Consider the following 12691-nt stretch of genomic DNA (forward strand, 5'->3'; position numbering starts at 1 on the left):
TTAAACTTGTAGAAATGTGTGCATATGACTTATTATGTCAATCTTCAAGTTGCTTTTTTTCATTGAGATAGAATTTTACATACAATAAAAATCACTCTTTAGTGTATGAGTTTTGACAAACGCATGCGGTCACATAACCAAATCACAATCAAGACATAGAATGTTCCCATCACCATAGAAAATGCCCCTGTGTCCTTTGGAAGACAATTCCTCTCTTTTTAAAATTAATTAATTAATTTTAAAATTTTATTTATTTATTTATATTTGGCTGTGTTGGGTCTTCGTGGCTGCGCGCGAGCTTTCTCTAGTTGCAGCGAGTGGGGGCTTCTCATTGCAGTGGCTTCTCCTATTGCGGAGCACGGGCTCTAGGCACACGGGCTTCAGTAGTTGTGGCACACGGGCTCTAGAGCACAGGCTCAGTAGTTGTGGCGCACAGGCTTCGTTGCTCCGCGGCATGTGAGATCTTCCCGGACCAGGGCTCGAACCCGTGTCCCCTGCACTGGCAGGCAGATTCTTAACCACTGCACCACCAGGGAAGTCCGACAACTCCTTTCTTGAACTCAGAACCCTGGCATCCACTGATGCTTTTTCTGCACCTATAGCTTTGACTTTCCCAGAATGTCATAAAAAGGGAATGATACAGTTTGTAGCCTTTTGAGTCCAGCTTCTTGCACTTAACGTAATACATTTGAGATTCATCCATGTTGTTGCAGGTACCAGTGGTCCATTCCCTTTGTTTCTGATTAGAATTCCACTTTGTGCACCTGCCACAGTTTGTTGATCCTTTAAGCAGTTGAAGAACACTTGGGTGGCTTTCAATTTGGGGCAATGTACTATTAGTCAGCGTTCTCCGCAGGAATTGAACTACTAGGGTGTATATATAAGAAAGAGATTTATTATAAGGAATGGCTTACACAGGTATGGAGCCTGACACGTCTCAAGATCTGCAGGGTGAGTCGGCGGGCTTGAGACCCAGGAAGAGCCAATGCTGATGTTTCAGTCCCAAGGCAGGAAAAAGCCAATTCCTCAGTTCAAAGGCATTTAGGCAAGAGGAATTTTTTCTAAGGAGGAGAGTCAGCCTTTTTTGTTCTTTTCAGGTCTTTAACTGATTGGATAAAACCTACCTGCCTTAGGGAGAACACATCTGCTTTACTCAGGCTACTGATTCAGTTGTTAATCTCATCTAAAAACACCCTCACAGAGATACTTAGAATAATATTTGGCCAAATATCTGAGCACCCCATGGCCCAGTAAAATTAACCATCACAGTTGATTAAAAATAAGCCTGCTAAAAATATTAGCATATGGATTTTCATGTTAACATACGTTTTTATTTCACTTGGGTAAATACTTAGCAGTGAGATTGCTGGGTCATATGACAAGTGTATATCTAACTTTCTAAGAAAGAGCCAAACTGTTTTCCAAAGTAGCTGTACCATTTTACATTCCCATTTGCAAACTGAGAGTTCCAGTTGCTCCACATCCTCCCCAGCACTTGGCGTTGTCAGATGGGTCAGTTTTCCTCTCCCTCTCTCCCTTCCAATAAGTATGAAGTGGTATCGCATTGAGGTTTAACTTGCATTTCTCTGATGACTAATCACGTTGAGCATCTTTTTATGTGCTTCTGTGTTATCTATGTATCTTCTTTCATGAACTGTCCATTCAAATCTTCTACCCATTTTGGAAGGGGGAGGTTGTTTTCTTATTTTCATTTTAACGGAGTTCTATGTTCTGGGTACAAGTGTTTTGTAAGATACGTAGTTTGCAGATATTTTCCGCAAAAATTTGAACACAAATTTGAATTTAGGGGCTTTCAATGTTGAGTCTTATATTAGCCACAGCATCCAATTACTTTCTAAATTCTATTTTACTAACAGAAAAAATCTCAAAAATCACATTTTACAAACTAGTTAAAAATGGAATCAGTTTTTGGAAAAAAAAATTTTCCCTTACTGTCCTAGGGCTGTATTTAATTAAAATAATTGTGAAGATTGAAACATGAATTGTAGGAAATTTTTACTTTACAGTTGAATCAGTTAACAATTAAGAACTGCTGGAATTAGTTTTAATCATAAACATTACTCTGTCAAAAAGCACCAAGTATAAAATTAAATGCTAAAATCATCTGTTACTCTGCCCATTCATGTGCTTGTTATTGAACAGTGGGCTGTTTTGCCAGGATAGGGCCCTGCACAGAGCAAATTAGCCTGAGCCTTGGCTGTGCATAGTTGAATATGGTGTACATGTGCTGTAGAATATACTTACATGTATATGTACAAACCTGAATTTAAAACAAGTAAGGAGGGGAGGGAGGGAAGGAGGGAGGGAGGGAGAGGGAGGAAGGAAGGGAGGGAGAGGGAGGAAGGAAGGGAGGGAGGGATGAAGGGAGGGAGGGCGGAAGGAAGAAAGGAAGGAAGGAAGGAAGGAAGGAAGAGACCAGTGCAGAGTTACAACTTTCCTGATCAGTGAAACCATTTTCAAAACATCTGAATAGATTCAGAAAGATGTCAGAGAAAACTTTATATTTCAAAGACTAAAAAACAAAGAAATCCCCCAAATTAAGTGCCTTAGTACTAGGTGTGCTGGTGGTATCCAAATATGTAGGTTTTGGTGTAACCATATGTATTTTTTGAAATTCATTGTTTATAAGGTTAAACATCCCTCTAAAATAACCAAACTAAGTGTTCGCAGAACTGCTCACACCTCCATGGATCCTTAGAAACCTGGTTAGTAAGCTGCCTAATCTTTTCCTGACCTGTTTGTTTTACAAATGAAGAAAATAGCCAGAGATAAGAAGCAAATTTAAGGTCATACAGAAGTCTTATGCTGAACTAAATCCAGTCATTCTGATTACTATTTTAGTGTTTTTTTCCATTAACTTGACCTAGCCTCTCCAATTGGAGCAGAAAATATTCCTCCTTGGGTCCATGACTAAGAGAAATGAAGATGATACTCAATTTTGTGAGCCCTTTTCTGGCATCTCGACTTATGTCTTGTATAATGAGTGTGCCTCTTGGCCGAGGTGAGCAATTTTTGGAAATTTCTAGCTTCCTCCAAAGGAGGCGTCCTAGGCCAGAGTCCAGATCTTAATGAAAAACACGTAAACCTCTTGTTTGTTTTCCCTGTTGATTAGCCTATAATTTAAAACCCATTCAATGGCAGATTTATCAAGTGACTAATCCCTGGGAAGACTAGAAGTGGCCGGGAGAAGGTGATTGTGGCCTAGGCACACATCATCGGTCCCTTGTTGAAATATTAAGGTAGGAAGCCAAATACCTCCTTGCTTACTAATGAAAATACATTCAGGGAGGTTAGCTAGGAGTGGGCCTGGAGTGGCTCGTTAGTGGATGATGAAAGCGACACAGACAACCGGGGATATCTTTGCTGGACAGATTGGCCTGTATGGTCCTTGGTTTTCTTCAGTCGTCAATGAAAAAGTCATGTCTGAGTAAGAGTATAAATCCACACCAGCTTAGCTGTCCTGAAAATTAGAAACAACTCACAAATACCTCTTCTCAGCTGGAACATGAGCCTCTCAAAGTATGGATTGTTTCTTTATATGCATTTGCAAGATCAGGTGCATTGTAGATGCTCATTAAAGCTTGTTTGACTCTTAGATGGTAGAGAGACCGGAGTCTCATCTCACCTTGATATAAAGAAGACTCGTTCAGTGTCTGTCTGGTTCAGACAACGTCCCTATGCAGAGTAAGCCTACAAGTAGGATATTTGTCACAACCATTCCCCTGAACCTCTTCTTGTGAGCAGAGAGCTTTCTGTTTCATTGGTAAAGATGCGGAGACTATTTTTTCTAATCAATAATCATAGAGTCTTAGACATAAATTTCGCTTTTAACACCTGAAAGAACTCAACAACTAGCCCCCCACACTTGCTCCTATTTGATAATGCTATTTAAATGATCTAATATTTTTTTCATTTCCTACCCCTTTTCAGTTAAAAAAAAAAAGAAAAAAACAAAGTTGGGAATACGTGAAGCAAACCTAATTGGGGAATCTGCTTCACAGTTTCCAGAATGATGCTAGAGGACAGATGGGCCTTGGCCATAGGATGGTGACCCCTCATAGACAGTGGGTCAATTGAGAAAGAAGTAGTAAAGCGATAGCTGTGATTACTCGAAGAACCTCAGTTTGTCACAGTATTAAGGGCCAGGTCTTACCATCTGTTGCTTCTAAGCTCACGTGTACTCTGGAGTGGGTCGTACATACGTCACTGGACTAGCTGTAGCTTCAGTAGTGACAATAACAATACAACATAAAATGCCAAGTCCTCTCTTAATAGAGAAGGAATTAGTATGTTGGCTCTTTGCCTAAAAGTATGCAGTCTTGGGTTTGCTTATTAGGTTTCGAATTACTTTCTGGAAAAATAAAGCCTGAAAATCATTTCCATAGGTATCCCAAGGTATATCCATTCTCTGACTCACACTAAATTTAGTGATATTAATAACTTAGAAATAAGACATTATCAGAATCCTCCATGATTTTATTTCTTCTGTGTCACAAAAGCACTCTGGCTACACTCAGGTTTTGTTTTGTTTCCCAGCTAGGAATCTCAGTGCAGGTTTCAAAGATGTATCTCTTTTACTTCCCCACTATTTCCTTGGATGACTGTCCATAATTATATTTGCTTATTTTTGAAGTATATTTCAGAATCCTTGGAATAAGTATCGCATTTCAGAAGTAATGCCCAACTTTATCTGAACTGCATACTGAACCACTGGTGTGTTTTCAGAGTACCTTAATGAGTCTGCTTGACCTGTGTTGATTTGCATTCTTAATGAGAGCTAGGACTCTTTCTTTTTTCTTTTTTTTTTTTTGTGGTACGCGGGCCTCACGCTGTTGTGGCCTCTCCCGTTGCGGAGCACAGGCTCCGGACACGCAGGCTCAGCGGCCATGGCTCACGGGCCCAGCCGCCCTGCGACATGTGGGATCTTCCCGGACCGGGGCACGAACCCGTGTCCCCTGCATCAGCAGGCGGACTCTCAACCACTGTGCCACCAGGGAAGCCCTAGGACTCTTTCTTTACATGGCTTAGATGATACTATGCTTCGCGTCGTTATGAAACTTTCATGAGCAGAGCAGTCTGTATTCTCGGAAGTTGAAGAGAAAGAGATATGGTAAAGTCTTGGGTGTGGAAATTATTAGCATTTTAGCACTTTCCTGAAGTGAGGACCTTCTGTGCAGTCCCCTGGAATTGTCTTGCTTTCCCCAACCTAAGAATTTAGAATTGGAAGAGTCCCTGGAAAAGGTTGACTTACTCAAGTTGTACAGCAGATAACCTGAATTTTTAATGGCCCCTGGCAGCACCACTGGGAGAAAATGATCGTAACAACAAAATGCTGATGGGTGATTTTTTGCACAGTGCTTGGCACCGGCATGATGTCTTTCATCAGTAGGCACTTTTCCACCTTCTTTTCAACAGGCATATTTGTGGGGACCAGACAAGCAACATCTCCGTCTATTGCTTGGGCTTCAGGACAGTGTGTTCCTGCGATGATATCTCTGAGCAGTGGTAATGTGGAGGATATTAAAAAATAATGAGGATTTTGTAGGGGAAGGGAGCACCAGCCCCTGAGGAGGCTGCAGGAGTTTCCTAGAGCCCAATTCCTAATCAGATTAGGATCACAAATATGGTTCAATCCTACTGCATAGTTTACTATGCTTATGGGAATAGCCTTTAAGCTTATTGTGGAGAGAACTCTTATCCACACCAAATATTTTAAAATTGTTAAAATTTAATAGGATCAACATTAATTTATAGAAATACCCACACTGAATTTTCTAGGTAATAACAACAATGAAATCTCATAGTCCATGTTGTGCTTAGGCCTATCAAAGAGGCAGGGGACCACATGTCTCTCTGTTTTTACGTTTTCTTGGAACTTTGAGTCTAGTTGGGTGGGTAATACAGAGGCACAAGGAAGTCTTAATATTTAAAGCTAAAGAAATAATTCAATAAGCATTTGTGGATCACTAACTAAGCGGTGTGCAGTGTTCTGGAAGTTCAAACATGAATAAGCCATGGTCCCCAACTGCCTGGAGCTTTTAGATTTGCAAAGAAGATAAACATAAATGACTGTAACGCAACGTGAACCTAGAAAGTTCTTTGGCAACAAAGTCAAAGGAAAACTTTTGTCAAGAAAGATCAAGAAAAGTTTAAGCCAGAAGGCTCAATTGCGATGGAGTGAGTTTTCCTTCGGGGCTTTCACTAGGTGAAAATGGAGAGAAAGGGTGTTTTACAGAGAGGAAACAGCATTGTGCAAAAACATAAAGATGTGGGAGTTGACGGGATGTTTGAATCTGTACTGGTGCAACACAGGGAAAGTATAAAGAAGTATCTGGAAAAGTAAGCAGAGGGCAGATTTTGAAGAGCCATGAGTATCATGAAAAGAATTTAGGCTTTTCTGCTGCATGAAATAACTGTTCTCAATATGGGTAATGAAGGGATATTTCCCTTATAGGGATATATCAGAATTAGCAAGGGGCTTTTTCAAATAACACATGTTCCTTTGGCGATTCTGGAATGACCCAAGTTGAAAGTCACTGCCAGAAAAATTCTACCAATATCGTAGTGCCATACCGTCTCAGCTGTGTTTGGAGCAGAATAAAGATTAAGAACAGTTACTGTGGGTTTCAACTCTGGCTACCCGTTGGAATCCCTTGGGGAGCTTTAAGGATACCAGTGCAAGGGCACCACCATCTCAGACCAGTTGAATGATTATCTTTTGAGATGGTCCTGCCCGTCAATGTTTTCTACAAAGCTCTGTAGGTGTTTCTGATGGGGAACAGGCTGAGAACCACTACGTTAAACAGATAAAAACAGTGTCCATCAAGGAAAAGGGTGATTGGAACAGAGTGGTTTAATTGCGATTGCTCGCTTAAAGACTGAATTTGCATATTGCTTAGAAGGAGATAGATATAGATTAACAGACTGTTGCAGGTGGGAAGAGGATGTGATTAAAAATGAAAGCAATAGAAGCATTCGAGTTAGAAGTAAAGGGAGATAGATAAAATTTGGATGAAGTCTGGAGGTGAAACTTGGGGCAGGCTGAAAAGATGTCAAAACTTTAGACCTGTCTCCTTTCAAATGATATGTTGGGGTGAATGCAGAAAAACAGATTTTTAGCAGGGAGGTTTGGGGAGAGGGAAACTTATAATGTTTCACATGTCCTAAAGAACGTTTACCTAAACATGATCAGAAAGTTTGTAAATTGTTTTGTATACCGTGTACAAGCACCACGTTCAGTGTGAAAGTAAAGGAGACTGAAAAGAAAGTCAGTAGGGTTTAAAAGCATTAGGTTCCCTTGATTCAGCCTTATCTGTAATTTCGGCTGTGAGGGTCTGGGCTTGACATTTCATAAAGATTTCCAGGGTCCTGCCTGGGAGTACGTGATCATTCAACAGAAAGTTCTACTCTCTGTGTTTGATTCATCAAGTCGTTAACAGTCCTTCTAGTTATGGCTCTAGACAAAGGAGGGAAAACAATATATGATTTCCATGTGCAAAGTAGAAGTGGCACTTAACAGGAAGTGGAGTGTAAAATAGTGTTAAAAAAATAACTTTCCTGAAGGCTTGATTCACGATATGTGCAGATTTGAGATGCCTATTTGTAATAGAGCCAGGAACAGTTTGAAATAACTGACAGGATATGTGTTACTGAACGCAAGTTAGTGTGTCCGACACACAGTGGTACCAGACAAGTTTGGAGCAGAGAAAGGTTTATTGCAGGGCCACGCAAGGAGGTGGGTGGCTCGTGCCCAGAAAGCCCCAAACTCTCCAAAGGGTTTCAGCAAAGCACTTATAAAGGCAAGATGAGGGAGGGGCATGATCAGTTGTTGCAAACTCCTTGGTGTCGGAATCCTTTGTTCTTGCAGCTGTCCATGTAGGTCAGGTCATGATGTTCCTGTAAACCTCCAACAGACAAATGCCGTTCTCTGTTCTGCAAATTTGACCTCCACATGAATGGACTCTTAAAGGTTAGAGCCCTGAGAATAGGCTATCCTGTATATTTCAGGCTATAGGCCACGTTCCTTTATAAAAGGTACAGAGCCAGCATGACTAAGCATGGGCAACAAAGCACAAAGGTGAAAGCAAAAGGAATAGATCAAATATGAAGTCAGATTTGTGCTTCCCTATTACATATGGACAGATAAAGGATGAATGAGGGGGGCTTCCCTGGTGGCGCAGTGGTTGAAAGTCCGCCTGCCGATGCAGGGGACACGGGTTCGTGCCCCGGTCGGGGAAGATCCCACATGCTGCGGAGCGGCTGGGCCCATGAGCCATGGCCGCTGAGCCTGTGCTCCGCAACGGGAGAGGCCATAACAGTGAGAGGTAAAAGAATGAATGAGGGGCTTATTACATGAATCACTTTGAATTACTATGTCATGCTGAGCTTCTGAACCTGAAATTGGAATGGTCAAAAGGAGTTGTGTAGCAGGAAAGGGCAAAGGTACGTGGTTTCTTTATATGGGCCATTTAAATTTTAATGGTTAGAAGAGTTTCTTAGTGTAGTCTCAGCATATTGATATGGAGTACATGGACATTCCATAGTTCTTATTTGGTAACTCTTCATATTAATAAATACAGTTTGTGAGGAAGCCATTCATGAAATGGCCAATTATTGGAGGGATTTTAAGGAATAAAGATCTGCATTTATTTTTTTTTTAAATCATCATGGAACCAATGTGGCTAAACTGGAATCAGGAAAATTAGTGAGGTGGCTTGTGCCACTGTCCAGGTAGAGAAGGACCCAGTGAAGAGTTGAGGCAGTGGGGGTAGATGGAAAGGAATGAATCAGAGAAATTAATGAAACTCATTGATAAGTAATATGTTGGGAATGAGAGAGAGCAAGGAATCCAGCATGATATCCAGGTTTCTGGATGTGACGGGTTGGGAGGACGATGATGCTATTAATTGCAAAGAAGAATTTCAGAGGAGGAGGCAATTGAGGTTTGACAATCCTGAGTTCATTTTCAGACGTGTTGAGTCTGAGGTGGCTGATTAAGAATATTCAGGTAGGGGACTTCCCTGGTGGCGCAGTGGTTGAGAGTCCGCCTGCCGATGCAGGGGATACGGGTTCGTACCCCGGTCCGGGAAGATCCCACATGCCGCGGAGCGGCTGGGTCCGTGAGCCGTGGCCGCTGAGCCTGCGTGTCCGGAGCCTGTGCTCTGCAACGGGAGAGGCCACAACAGTGAGAGGTCCACGTAACACAAAAAAAAAAAGAAAGAAAGAAAAAAAAAATATTCAGGTAGAACAGTTCCAGAGGATAGCTGGAATTATTATGGCTTTTAAGATACCAATTTGGAAGTTGCAGTATATAGTCAATGAGTGTAATTTACCTCATGAGTACCCAAGATGACCGAGAGAGATTGTGTAGTGTGAGGATGAAATGTCAAGGGACATACCTGGAGAACATTTGAGGGATGACTGGAGGAAAAGGAGTCCACAGATTGACTGGAGAGAGCCAAGAAATAGGAAGAAAATTGCGGTGGGTGGAGAGGGTATCGAAGTTCAGGGAAGCAGAGAGAATTCCAAGGCAAGGCGGCAGTCAAGTTTAACAGTGCAGCTGAGAGGGCAGAAATCACTGAAAAGTGCTGAGCAGACGTAACACTCAAATCATGGAGTTTTAAGAAGATAGTGGGGGCAGAAACCAGTTGCCATCGGTTAAAAGAAGCATGGATAAGAAAATAGATGCAGCGAGAGTTGTGTGTTTTCTTAAAAAAAAAAACAAGACAAAACTCTGTTGTGAAGAAAAAGAGGTAGTGTGAGAAAGAAAGGGCGACAGCTAGAAGGGATTAAAAAAGGATTTCGATATCTTTAGTTTTGCTTTAGATGGATAGAGCATGGGGCTGGGGAACATGCTGAGAGTCGAAGGCAAGTGATGTGTCAGGCAGCAAAGAGACAAAATAATAATGGCAGCAAACTTCTATAGCACCTCCTGTGTTCCCAACACTCCTCTATATGTAGTTTTACATGTATTAACTCGTCTACTTCGCATAACTGCCTTGCAGGGTAGGTTCTGTTATTACCGCCATTTTCCTTATAAGAAAACCGAGGTATAGAGAGGTTAAGTAACCTAACCAGTTTGTGCTCTACCCACCACACTAAGCAAATGAATTACAGAGCCGCCAGAATGGTACATATAGATGTATACATCAGATTCAGAAGGTCATTGGTTGAGAGGTGGAAGGCAGGAGAGGTGGGGTGCTTTGTGTAGATACAGTCCAGTTGTGTGATAAAAGGAAAGTTTTTCTGTGGAACATGTCTTTGCAACTTTTTCATATTATTAAGAAGTTGAAGAATAAGTGAAATTATTGGCTCATCAATATTACCTGACTGTTAACCTGCTTGGAAGAAGGTTAGTTGGGAACAACATTCAAGATTTAGTTTGCTGTGGCAGAACTAAACTAGTTGCTAAAATGAAATTTAAATATGCGTGATCATTCAGCCTGGGACTCAGCGCTGGAATGTGGCTGGAGGTGGGCAGGGGAGGCAGAGGGAGATGGAGATGGGTGGGGCATCCAAACAGAGGTCATCTTGATCTCAGAGTTGAATGAAGCTTGAAAATACTTTCAGCCATTTGATAGTAGAACTCGTGAAAGATTGGGTCAACTTTTGTATTTGTAGTACGTTGTTCATCCTGACTGCGTAAGCTTTTCCTAGTTTTATGCCTGTCACTCCACAAAGGTGACATTGTTTGGAAATTTTGAAGAATGTTTAGAAATCTGTTAGTCTCTTACTCTAATATTATCCTTAGCAACAGTAACTAGCAGTAATATTTATTCAGAACTAGTGTTCCAGGCATAATGCCTGCCGCTTTACAGGAACTATTTCATTTTACCTTTATAAAAACGCTAGAGATGGTCTACTACTTTCCTCATTATACACTTGAGGAAACTCAGGCTTGAAGACACAGAGTTCCCTGCCCAAGGACATAGAGCTAGCAACTGGCTAAACCAGGATGTGAACCAGGTGGTTTGAATCCAGAACTCAGGTGCTGCTTAACCCTCTGTGTTGCAAAGAAATAGATGGTACCCTGAACTTGCCAATTTTTTCAGAGTTGGATCGCAGCTGCTGTGTCCACATATGAGAAGTTCAGCTTTAGAAAAACCTGTCTCTAGTTCTTCTGACCACAGTTATTTGGGGGTTGGTTTATGAAGCAAAAGGTGAAACTAGTAAAAATACAGTTAAAAGTTATCTTAATGAAGATGGAGAATTTTCCTGTGTCATGACCTTGACTGACTTAGGCCACTGAAAATATTTCTTTACCTTTTTAATGTAAAACGGACCTGTACTTATATACCCGTTGGTGTTCTAGACATTTGTGGGCTGAAATTACAGTGAAGAAAGTCTTATTAGCCATAGGGAAGACTCTTGGGACAATGATGGAATATAACTATTGCAGTTTTTTTTTTTTAATAAATTTATTTATGGCTGCATTGGGTCTTCAGTTGCTGCACGCAGGCTTTCTTTAGTTGCAGTGAGAGGGGGCTAGGGGGCTAATCTTCGTTGTGGTGCATGGGCTTCTCACTGCGGTGGCTTCTCTTGTTGTGGAGCACGGGCTGCAGGCGCGCGGGCTTCAGTAGTTGTGTCACACGGGCTCAGTAGTTGTGGTTCGCAGGCTCTAGAGCACAGGCTCAGTAGTTGTGGCGCACGGGCTTAGTTGCTCCGCGGCATGTGGGATCTTCCGAGACCAGGTCTCGAACCCATGTCCCCTGCATTGGCAGGCGGATTCTTAACCACTGCGCCACCAGGGAAGCCCTGTTGCAGTGTTTTTTATCCATCCATCTCATCAGTAGTGGGTACTTGCCATTTTAGCTGCTGGGATACAGAAATAAAGGCAGATACTGTCCCTGATTTCTTCTTGTGGAGTTTGTAGTCTGATGGGGAAGGCAGAAATTAAATAAATTCACCAGAAATGTTTAATTACTGCTAAATTGGATTTTGGAAAAACTCAAACATAAAATTGTAAATTTGACTGCCTCCCAGTTAACTGTAGTAGGCTGAATGGCTTTGAATGCTGGGAAATGGACTAGTTAATAGCCAAGAGTACGCCAGTTTGTGCTGATAAGTGAAAAACTATAGACTCAAGGTATTGACATAACTGAGAAGATGAGCATTAAAAAGGCTGGCTTCATATAAACTATAGTTGAAAATATAGAGTATGTGGAAGAGAAAAAAGCAAACTGTAATAAGTTCATTTTCTATGCATTTATTACTAAATTATGAATGATTATAAAACAGACTCAAATACTGATCATGGACAGCTTTGATATGGAAACTTTAAAAAAAATGCACACGCATCATAGCTTCTTCTTGAATCTTTTCTTTCTGCTGTGTTGGCCTGGAAACCCTGGAGGTGAGACATTCTATGGAAAACTGTGAGAACTGCAGCTCCTAGCCAAAAGCATCTCCAAACCTTTTTTTTTGGTTCTTTTTCCAAAACCAAAAGTAATAACAGATATATCCAGGCATGTTCAAATCTTTATTAAAAGTTTTGTTTTGCATTTGATATTAAAACCAATGAAAATTCTTAGATGACAGTTTTACTTTTACCCTTAATCCATGGTTATTGTTCCCTGTGAGCTCAGATTGGATGAAATTATGCTTTTACTCCAACTGTTTAAGTCCTTGGAAAATTCGCAAGGTGGAATTTACACCCTGTTGGATTCTCAGA

At 41.3% G+C, this 12691-nt stretch overlaps 1 protein-coding gene across 2 annotated transcripts in view; it reads left to right on the plus strand.

Moving 5' to 3' along the window:
- Positions 1-12691, plus strand: part of FMN1 (formin 1) — a 397262-nt gene that overhangs the window by 175934 nt on the left and 208637 nt on the right. The window lies entirely within an intron of this gene.

Source organism: Lagenorhynchus albirostris, chromosome 1, assembly GCF_949774975.1.
Source record: "Lagenorhynchus albirostris chromosome 1, mLagAlb1.1, whole genome shotgun sequence".
NCBI classification, from domain to species: Eukaryota; Metazoa; Chordata; class Mammalia; order Artiodactyla; family Delphinidae; genus Lagenorhynchus; species Lagenorhynchus albirostris.